Here is a 12557-nt window from a genome sequence, read left to right as displayed (position 1 = left end):
TGAGGATTGGTGAATGATTAAGATGGCGAATGAAAACTGATTGTAGGTGAATGTAGATGATTGAAAACGGAGTTTTTAATACGTTATTTATAGAGAAAATCAGCCAAAAAGATAAAATAAACAAAACAGAGTCTGACGCACAAAAAACAGAGTTGGCGCAAACCCTGGCTAACTGGCGCCAGGCACCAACACTGGCGCCAGGCGCCAGACCTGGGTCTAGGCGCCAAAGCCTGGGGTCAGGCACCAAGCCTATTTTCAACGCGTTTTCGAAAATTAGATAAGTTTGCCGTATTGGAGGATAAAATCATATAATTTCCTCGAAAATGCTATTTGATTTTAATTAAAACTCTGAAAAGTCAAAAGTCAATTTATCAATGCTAATTGAATTAGGAATGAAAAGAACCTTCTAGAAGATTCTAGAAGACTAAAACCATTCCTAATTGCATTAGGAATGATAAATCATATTAGGCCCTCCCCAAGATCATTGGGCCGCACATAAAGCTCAAACCGGGCCCAGTTTAGTAAATTGGCCATAACTTCCTCCATATTCATCGGAATTTGGCTTATAATATATCGTTGGAAAGGTCTTTGCAAGCCCCATCCAACTACACTACTATTGGACCCATATCATGGACCAACCAAACTGGATTGGCTATTTTCTTAAAATAAGTTTTCAAAAACAGAGAGGAGAGAAAAGAAATTAAAACTATCCGCAACACTAAACCTTCCACACTTTCGCTTCATTCGATTATGATTCGACGTGAAAGGTACTCATCATTGGGTTTGGTTTTGGGGAGACACAAATGGGTGTCTACACAGGGTGGATCCGCCCAAAATTTCCGGATCCACCTTGGATGATCCGAAAATTTTGAGCGGAAGTCATGATCCGCCCAAAATTTCCGGATCTTCCAAGGTGGATCCGGAAATTCCAAACGGATCCACCTTGGGACATCCAGATTTTTTGGGCAGATGTCCCTTTTCCTGAATTTTTTTTTAATATTAATTAAATTACTTTGTTTAGTTTATTTTTTATTGTTGTTGTGATTATGTTTTTGATAATTTGAGTAATTAGTAATAATGTTATTATTGTTTTGTAATTGTTGTTGTTATTATTGTTATTGTTATTAGTAGTAGTAGTAATAATAATAATAATAATAATAATAATAATAATAATAATAATAATAATAATAATAATAATAATAATAATAATATTATTATTATTATTATTATTATTATTATTATTATTATTATTATTATTATTATTATTATCATTATTATTATTATATCTCAAAAATAAAAGTCATACAACCTACAATAAATTAGTGGGAAGCCGAGATACAATCTGGGCCCCACTCCTCTAGCTATAGCAAAGCCTACCCTAGTGAAGATGTGAGCTGCAGCACGAGCCCCAATGTCTTGCATCGTCGAGAACCTCTGAACCCGCTTCAGCAACGCAATAGCCTCCTTCTCGAATTCCCCAAGCGAAGAAAAGGAGAAGGGAATGAAACCATATCCAATCGCCCGACAACAAGCTTCATACTTTACCCATTTCCACTGAGCCACATCAGCCACCACCCGTCCAGGAACAAAGTCAGATAGCCCTGTGTGTGTCAAAGGAGAAGACCCTGTGAAGTCGACACATACATCACGACCACGATCCCATGAATAAAGTAACACATCTGCAAGTCTAAGGGCCCTGGCATTTCCTCCAAACAACCCTATGTCAACCTCCTTTCTTGTTGAAATCCCAAATCTGTAGCAAATGTCAACAAGTGTATCCCGAACAACATTATGCCGATGTTTAATACCTACAATACCAGCACATGACACCGAGTGGTCGCCGAAAATATCTCCAGTAAAAACCCGAGAACAAGCAGAGCACGGCGTCGAGACAGAGAACAATGGAACGCCCATCTGGTAACACAACACACATCGGTATGTCTTTGCGTTCATCGTCTGACCCAACCCAGAAATAGGGACTGCCCGAAGCCAAGCAGAGGTGTGATCTCCCTGCTGCGATTTCCACAATGCCGACTAACGAGGAGACAAAGAAAAGGCAGATTCTGCAGAAGCGGTAACCTTTGTGAAATATATATCTGCCAATTTCTTCATGATTTTAGGGGCAGCGATCTCACTAGGATTACTCAAAATGTCATACCCAACCGTTCCATTAAACAGAAGCAACGCATCCGCGAAAGCTCGATCAAGGCCATCAACGCCAGCATGCCGGAGAAGCTTTGTCTGCAACCCAGCAGACTGTAACCGAGAGGCAAGAAAAGCATAATGACGAACATCACCTGCGGAATAAACACCAAGTCCACCAAACGCAAAAGGTAAGGTGGCAAGCCGCCACTACCAATCGCCAAACCCAGGCCCCGAAGCAGTAACGATACGCTCCAAGGAAGATTGAAGAGCCTTGTTAAAAGTGCGCTGAGCCACCTCAAAAGTACTAGGAGGACAAGTACGCAAGGCAAAGTAGAGTTTAGAAACTCCATTACATCCCCTAAGCAACAACAACTCACACTGGGGATCATCGAGCTTAGCAACCCTATCCATTAGAGCAATGGTCTTTGACACCCTCTGCAGCACAAGGTCACCTCCAAATGGGGATCGGAACTAGCGGGACCACCTAGCAACTTGACACCATGAGAAGGACGAGCAATATTAGGTGGAAATACACCCACGAGCCTGCTTCGAGGGTCCTCAGAAGGCCAGAAAACTTCAGTTTTTTCCACATTGAGATGTAACCCAAAACGAGGCCCTTCCTCCATAATCAACTGCAGAACCTTCCCGACCACCAAAGTGTTACCAATAATAGTGTCGTCATCCAAATACCACGCCTGAAGACATAAGTCAAAAACATCTCTGATTTTACAAACCAAGGGCTGTAAAATCAAAGAAAAAAGTAGAGGACCAAGGGGATCACCCTGCTGCACTCCCTGACACGACCATAAGGATTGGTCCCCATAATACAATCTGGATGGATTTGAATAGCAGAATTCAACCCATCGGGAAATGCCCGGACAACGACGACGAACTTCACACAACATGACCGTACGATCAACAAGATTGAAGGCATTATGAAAATCCACCAATAACATAGAAAGACCAACCTCAGAACCATAATCCTCAATCAATGGATTCACAACATGAAGAATTGCCTCACTACCTGAAAAAACCCCAACGCCAAATTGAAGACCATCAAAGTAACTACCTAAAGACTGGCCAACCATAACAGCACCCACCTTCGAAACCAGACGCCGCCAAATAGTACTCACAGCTATAGGACGAATACCACCACCGGGCTTGACAAGCGGTGTAAGAGGAGCACTTGCAATATTATTATTATTATTATTATTATTATTATTATTATTATTATTATTATTATTATTATTATTATTATTATTATTATTATTATTATTATTATTATTATTATTATTATTATTATTATTATTATTATTATTATTATTATTATTATTATTATTATTATTATTATTATTATTATTATTATTATTATTATTATTATTATTATTATTATTATTATTATTATTAGTAATTATGTTATTATTATTTTGTAATTGTTGTTGTTATTATTGTTATTGTTGTTGGTGGTGTTTATGATTATTGTTGTTGTTATTATGATTGTTGTTATTAGTATTAGTATTAGTATTAGTTATTAATGTTAATAATATTATTAGTTGTAATATTGTTTTATAAATATTATTATTAATATTATAAAAAAGAACATATTGTCTTAGACCATTGTTTTGTTTAATTTGTATAGGATTTGGAATCTGAAGACGGCGGTGATGGTGTGAATTATAGTGGGAATTTCGTCACGGACATGTTATTTCCAATGTTTGAGGATGCAGTTAAATGGGCGGATGTTGTTTCCATAAATCTCGGATTTATTTTGGTGAAATCGTCATATAACAAAACCAGAGATGGTCGGCCGTATCGATATTTGAAATGTGATCGGGTAAGGCGGAGCAAGCCGAGAGATTTGGAGAACGCGATACGGAAGGACACAAAAACCAAAGCTAATGGTTGTCCTTTCTACATCAAGAAATATTATGAATTCACCACTGACAGTTGGAAGATCCGCGCGAAAAATGATCACACCAGGACACATAACCACCCAATGATTGTGTATCAAGAGGGTCATCGTAAAGTTAGCGAATTGAGCCCGGGTGCAAAACAGGTTGTGTGTGACATGACAAAGTCCAAGGTTGCGCCCCGTAACATCATGGCAACTATTGCAGAGCAATTTCCTAATGATCATCCAAACATCAGGCACATTTACAATTGCCGGAATGACTTCAGGATGGAGATGTCTGAAGGAAGAGGAGTTGTTCAACAATTTCTTCATTTGGTGAGAGAGAGTAAGAACATTTACTAGGTCATGGCCGATGATCTCGACGTCCTGCAACATGCATTTATGGTGCACCCGATCACGGTCAACATACTCCGCACATACCCACATGTCATAGGTATGGATTCTACTTATAAGACCAATCAATATGGGATGCCGTTCTTTGAGATAGTAGGTGTGACACCGACAAACCAGAATTTTCTAGTTGGTTATGTTTTCATGCGCAACGAGTGCACGGCTAGCTATCGGTGGGTGTTTTAGAGATTAAGGGTGTTGATTGGATTTGATAAAGAGCCATCGGTATTTTTGTCAGACCGTGAACTTGGGCTATGTGCGGCTTTGAGAGAAGTGTTTCTAGGGACGTCGCATTTACTCTGTCGATGGCATATTAACAAAGATGTGGAGGCTAGGGTGACGAAGATGTTCACAAACAAGAAGATTGGTAGCAGTTTTAAAAATGGCAAATGGAAACGTATTTAACCGATTTTAGATCCGTACTAATTACTATGTGAGAATAAAAACCCTCGGTCATGGGTTAAACAAAAGAGCAAACACATGAAGGTTAGCACCAAACAACCACATAGCATTTAGGCACGATGATGTAAAAAAGTTCGCAACCTAGAGTCAAGATCTATGTTCAGCTATTGGTCAAGCTTTGGGTGTCAAAAGGGTACCATGGTTAAGAGTTTGGACGCGTTAGCAAGGCAGCCTCCCTTGAGGGTGTATGCTAACGGGCGGCTCCGCGAGTTCGTGATGAAATCGAACTCGACTCCATGGTTTGGGTGGATTTAATAACTCGGATGAACCCTTATTGCCATGGGCGTTTTTGGGTCGATAGAGCTTAAATCCCCCGGGGCTAAGACGCATGTAGAACACATACGTTTTTTCAGAAAAATCGAAGGAAGTCGGCTGTGAGGAAAGAAAATAAGCCACCGGACTGATTTTAGGACTGTCGTGACACGACAAAAATTCCCGTGTCACGGTACTGTGCACCGTCAGACGGTACACTGTACCGTGACACGGCAGATTCTGTCGTGGCACGGCAGTCAGAAGATCTGATTGGTGCCCTGTTTTCCTTCGCGCGCAACCAAGTTATCCAATTTTTCTTACGGGACAGACCTGAATGCGACGTTAAAACGTCTATGCAGATGCAAAAATGCCAAATTAATCACAGGAATATTTTTTTCAAGAATCTTTCAAGTCTCATCCACTCATCTTAATTAAATACCGATCACTCAAATCGATAAATAATTAAGAATCCTCCCCAGTGGAGTCGCCAAATTGTAGGCGTCGCTCGAAGTGCGCCTACTTTAAAAGCATGTTGTGAATATGCTTGGCACTCATAGGAAGTGGGAATTGACATCACGATTAGGGATAACGTTTAGGGACAAATAAAGTAGGGAGCCGCCAACAAGTTTTTAAGGAACTTGTAAACCGTTCACGGATCATTTAAGGCAACCATGAATAAAGGGACAACGATAGGCAACAACGATTGACCCGTGAAGGTTACACCCCATTCATAACCCATGAGATTACTAACTCCATATGGTTCGGAACCACGAAAGGAGGATCGGGGATGATGGTACGAAGTGAGTCATGGAGTCACATTCGCCCGTATTGGCCTCTACTCGATTCTTATAGTGAAAAGTATTCCTGTGATCTCAAAGGCATACAAACAATAATTCAATTTGCTCCAAACTATTATTTAACTAAATTGGTTTAATATTAATGCACACATAATTCTAAAATATTGGTGATCACTTCAATTAATAATAAGATTAAAAGGACCCTAAACCGGTTGTCCAAATTATCTTATTAGGCGTGATTTTCAATTACATATTCCCTTTAAACATGCAATATGGTGATCATAAATATAATAAAACAACATTAATATTAAAACCCATTTAATCACAATTCCAACAACATAAAATCGTTAGAAAAATAATAAAAATAAAAGGAGCATGATCCTTACTTTAATTCTGTTTGTTTGAAACTACAAAATAATAAACAAGTTAGTAACTTCAAGGAAATAATAAAGCAATAATTAAATTAAATTAAATAAAGTAAGGTAGATTTGGGGCCAAACCCTCAAACAGTTCTACCTTTCACGCCTTGGCTTAAGGATAGAACCACGAGTAAAGTATGGACTCCTTTGAGTACTTGAAGAAGGAATTTTGAAGTAGAAAAGGGGTAGGCTAGTGTTTAGGCTAAAGCATAGAAGAGAGAAAATTAAATCAGAGAATTACTCGGTGCCCCGTTCATCAGAAATGACGGGGTATTTATAGGAAAAATGTGCTGAGGGAGCACACGAAACCCTAAAATGATAAAAACCCTAAAAAAAGTATCCCGTGACACGGTCAAACTGTACCGTGACATGAGAAGCTCCACCGTCAGACGGTACACTTTCCCGTAACACGGTACCCTTTTGGCGTGACGCGGGAAATTTTCAGAAAACTGGATAGAAAACGCGTCAAGGGTTTACGCGGAAAAGACACGGAATGTCCCGTGTCACGGCAGACCTCCCGTGTCACGGGAAATCCCACCGTCAGACGGGAAGGATTCCCGTGACATGGTAGGTACCTGCCGTGGCGCGGGAAATTCCTGCCTGTTTTTCCGTCTAAATACATTTTTAACCCTAATTTCCTTCGGCATTTTAAGTGCCGATTGACAATTTCGGGCCTTTTCTGACTTTTTATTATTCGGGCTAAAATAAGAAAATAATTAAATAAAAATAAATAAAGGGTTTGGGCCAAAAATAAATAATAAAATAAAAAAGGTTTGGGCTGAAATTAAAACTATGCTTTTACCAAACATCAAGACTAATCTATGGACTGTTCAAAAATATGAATTTAATAAAATACGATTTTTTAAGCACTCTCGGGATTAAATATTAAACCCGACCAATAGTGGCTGTGAAAGGTTGTTCATCATCGGGTTTGGTTTTGGGGAGACATTTTTAGGTGTCTACAGTGCCCAAGTGTGGGGGTGCCACGTGGCGCGCATTGATTGGATTGAGGGAATGTGTTGGCCGGCTATGGGAGAGGAGTGGGGAGCAAGTTTGGTCCCCCCTTCTCCAAATGGTCCTCATCTAACCATATGCCTTTAATTTTCAAGATTGCACAAATTACATCAAGTGTCTTTGATGTAATTTTGGAGTTTAAAGACTACAAAGTAAGCATCAAAAAATTTCAACAATTTCTCACAAATTTCGCATTAAAAATAGCAGAAATTCGAGTACCAAAATAAACCCAAATACCCAAACAACAAAATAGTCACAACCCATATGAAATCACAAAAATAATTCAAAGAAATTACATAAAGGAATTCAAAAAATTTAAAGGAAATTAGACAAAACCTCAAGATTACGTCCTCAAGAATAATTTTCAAAGGTAAAATACACATAATATACCAATTTAAATAAAAAATGGAAAACGCTACAACAAAAATACATAAACCCTAACTCATACTAGAAAACATGTAATACCCGAGATTGTATCTTCTACAGCTTCGTGCTAAACTGCTAATTAGGGGTGTTCATAAATCGGTCCGGACCAGACCACCTCGGACCGACCCCCGACCGGACCGGACCAAATTAATCAGTCCGGTCTAGAAATTTATTTTCCCGGTCTTTGGTACGGTCCGGTCCAAAACCCTATAAAAACCGGTCTTGGACCGGACCGATTTTTTTATTAAAAATATGTGTGAAACCTTAGATATTGGTTAAGATTATCCTTAATAAGCTTAGAAAACTTTAAATTTATGAGTTTTTTTTTGTAATAAATATACAAAGAAAAAATGATAAAGTGTAGATTTTCCTTTACTTTTTTCGAGTTTTCCATAAAATTATTAAAAAAATTAAAATTCTTTTTTAATAAATTATTAAATTAGTCTAAAGCGGTCCGGTCTGGGTTTTGGACCGATCCTTTCGGTCCGGTCCGGGTTTGGTCCTAGCTTAATCGGTCCGCGCATATTCTTACATACAACCTTATGCAACTAGTGTAGTTGCAACAACATGAAACGCAAGAATTTATGCATGAAACGCAGCCCAAACTCAAATCATACAACCCAGCTCTAACGTTCTTCCCGCATTAGTTTGTTTCCTTTTTAAAATTTTTAGTTTCCTTTTTCCCAATTCTATCTCTTCTATTTTCTTTCCTAATTCTCATCAAAATTTTCGATCAAAAATTTCATTATAGTTTTCTTTTGCTCTGTTTTTTCTCCTTCCTTCTTTAATTTCAATTGATTTATCACAAATCCAGCCACGAATGTTGTTGAAGAATGTTCTTGATCAAAAATTTGCAATAATGATGATATAATTACAATAATGATCTTCATCCCTTTATCATTTAGTAAAATGATTCTAAGTTTTAGAGAACTAATGGAGAAGAAGGTGGGTTTTATTTTATTTTCTCTCTCCTCCTTTTTTTTCTTTATATATATATATTTTTTTTCTTTTATTCTTAATCAATCAAATATATAATCAATTTTTTGACGGAATAATTATAATCAAACTTTTGTATAATTTCTGTAAGAAAAATGAAATGTATTAGTTTAAAAATGAACATTAATTACAAAATGAACATTTACTACAAAAAAGTGAACACTTTTTAGCGATTTATTTTATTATATACAATGAATTTGAACTATATGAATATATGAAAAACATGTTCATTTTTAATATACTAAATGTTTATAACTTTTTTTTAACATGTTCCCTGATTATTTGTCTATTTCGTGATATATTTTGATTGATTTTGTGAATTTGAAGGATTCTTCAAAAAAATCTGTTTTACGAAATGAACATACAGTACAAATATTATAAACATAAGGTATTTAGGCCCTGTTATGTTCACCTTATGTTCACTTATTTCGGGGTTAATAATTTCAGATAAGGGTAAATAAATTTAGATAAGATAAGTTCAGGAAAAATAAGTTTAGATAAGTTCAAATAAGTTGTGATAAGGGTTAATCAGGGATGTTTTGGGTGTTTTTAGTCCCTCGGGAGAGTTACAGCACAAGGTCTGATCCGGAAGCGCCCGTACCTGCAAAACAACGGAGACTGCGGGTGGGTGGAGCTCCGCCTCCGACGATCAAATTAGTACTTGAATGAGAAGCAAAAAGGTGCGGAAATTGAGGTGAGATCGTCTCGAATTCCGAGCCGATCAGGTGGTTTCTCTATTGTAAGAGAATGTAGGTAATTTTAGATAATTTTTTAGATGCCCCCAAAATGGGGTAATTCTCCCTATTTATAGGGTCATTGGGAAATGTGTCCATGATTAGGTCATTGTCCTAATCATTGGTGGGCTGCACCGCATTGCGGCTACCTCGGGATTTGGGCCTGAAGGCCGCCGTTTCTCCCAGGTCTTTGGGATGACACGTGTCAAATGGAGATTGGTCCCATAGAGACCAATGAGGGCTTGACACGTGTCAAGCAGGGATTGGCCCACGTGACATGGGTAAAATTACCCAAAACATTTGCCCCTCACATGTGTGACGTGGCGCGCCACGTGGCATCTGTGACATGTGTCACTCAGCCAAATAATAATACTTCCTCCGTTTTTTTATTATTGCACCATACATGTTGGGCTCACATTTTTTGGTAGTGGGAAAAATGAGGAGAGAGAAGGGTAAAAGTACAAATAAGGCCATGTGATGTAAACATAAAGTAAAGAATCAAGTGTTAAAAGTAAGGGTATATTGGATATTTACAGTGTGAACACACATATTTTGTTTCTTTAAATGGAAATGGTGCAATATTTGTGAAATTTCCTTAAAAGGCAAGTGGAGCAATAATAAAAGAACAGAGGAAGTAATATATATATATATATATATATATATATATATATATATATATATATATATATATATATATATATATATATATATATATATATATATTTTGCTGTGAGAGGATGACTTTTCACATCATGGGGAAATTACAAGATTACCCCTGAATTTACCCCTCTATAAATACAAACATCAACCGTCTCATTTTGGACGTTTCTAAAAACTTCCTAGAGAGATAAAGCTCACAGATTTTTAGAGAGAGAACGTCTACCTTCCGCCTGCCCCAGCCGGTTATTCACCGCCTGTCACCCACGCAAGCAAGATCAACTTTAGGAGCCTACTACAGCCGGTATCCACCGCCTGTGACCCACGCAAGCAACATCGACTTTAGGAGCCAGATACAGTCGGTTATTCACCGCTTGTGACCCATGCAAGCAACATCACCTTCAAGCAACATCATTTTCAAGCAACGTTGTAAGTTACCGCCTCTCCCCCTTTCAACTCTTTATTTGCATCTTTTTTTTCAATAAATGGACTCATCACCAACACACACGGCACAGCCTAGGTCAGTAGTTAGACGGTCTCCAGGTACGGCTGAGTCTAGGACTAGGAGTGCCGGCTCTGGGTGCATGGAGCAATTTTGTTCACCTCCTCAACCGACCATCTATGTGTCTATGTAGGACACAATGGCCAGAATTAAGCAGACCGCCTACAGACGGCGTCGAAGAGACGGTACATTGGAAGTGTCGTCCAATGAAACGACTCCGGTTGAGGAGGGGAGAATAAACCAAGATTCGGGGGAGTATTCCTTGTCTGGGATCCCTAGGACCCCCAACGACTCAATTCTTGATGAAGTTGAGGACAGAGACGGTGAGGGAACTGTCTCACAAAGAAGAGCCCAAGGAGCCTCTGCTTCATGCTCTGGGTCATCCGGAGAGTCCGCCTCAGAATCAAGCTCTAAGGACAGTGATGCTCCCTCCTCCCCGCTTGTGGATAGCGAGGCTGAGGAAAGGAAAAAATGGGATGATAAGGATGACCCATTCAACATTCACATCTCCGCCAAGGACAGGCGGGCTATGCTTCAAAACATCGAAACCTTTTTTGAAAGCGGCCCTTAGGCGAGGGGTTTACCGTTCGGGTACCGCCTGAGATGGGCACCATCGCTTGGGAGGATGACCAGCCGAACGCCAACGCCTACTTTGGCTGCTACGAGGCGGCCATTCTAGCCGGCGTCCGTTTCCCTCTTCATCATGCGGTAAAGGCTATACTGAGAGGATATGGCCTAGGTGTAGACACCCATTTGTGTCTCCCCAAAACCAAACCCAGTGATGAGTACCTTTCACGTTGAATCATAATCGAATGAAACGAAAGTGTGAAAGGTCTAGTGTTGCAGAAAGTTTTTATTTCTTTTCTCTTCTCTCTGTTTTTGAAAACTTTATTTTAAGAAAACAGCCAATCCAGTTTTGTTGGTCCATGATATGGGTCCAATAGTAGTGTAGTTGGATGGGGCTTGCAAAGACCTTTCCAACGATATATTATAAGCCCAATTCCGATGAATATTGAGGAAATTATGGCCAATTTACTAAACTGGGCCCGGTTTGAGCTTTATGTACGGCCCAATGATCTTGGGGAGGGCCTAATATGATTTATCATTCCTAATGCAATTAGGAATGGTTTTAGTCTTCTAGAATCTTCTAGAAGGTTCTTTTCATTCCTAATTCAATTAGCATTGATAAGTTGACTTTGTTAACTTTTCAGAGTTTTAATCAAAATCAAATAGCATTTTCGAAGAAATTATATTATTTTATCTTCCAGTACGGGAAATTTATCAGATTTTTGAAAACGCGTTGAAATCCAATTTGGCGTCCAACCCCAGGCCTTGGCGCTTGGAACCAGGCTTGGCGCCAGGCGCTAGCCATTGGTGGCTGGCGCCAGCTAGCCAGGGTTGGCGCCAACCTTGTTTTGCGTGCGTCAGACTCTGTTTTGTTAAATTATCTTTTTTGGCTGATTTTTTCTATAAATATCGTATCAAAAACTCCGTTTTCATTCATCTACAATTCATGATCTACAATCATCATTCATCATCTTTCATTCACGAATTCTCATCAACAATTAGTTTTAATTAGCTTTCATCAACAATCATTAATTCTTTAGCATTCTTTCATTCATTCAATTCTTTCTTACTTTTTCATACAAAATTCCGCATTCGCAAGATCTAGAAACACCTAGCCATATTCGAAGTTGCCTTCGTCCTAGACGTGAAAGGTTTTAATTTCTGAGGGTTTGGTCCCAAATCTCTATTTCAATTATTTTATTTAATTGTTTTGATTATTATTTTCCTTGAAGTTACTAACGTGTGTATTTTGTTATTAGAAAGAGGTACGAGGCATCAAAGTAA

This window comes from Chenopodium album, chromosome 4, assembly GCF_948465745.1.
Source record: "Chenopodium album chromosome 4, dcCheAlbu1.1, whole genome shotgun sequence".
NCBI lineage: Eukaryota > Viridiplantae > Streptophyta > Magnoliopsida > Caryophyllales > Amaranthaceae > Chenopodium > Chenopodium album.
Note: the sequence above shows the minus strand (reverse complement) of the source record.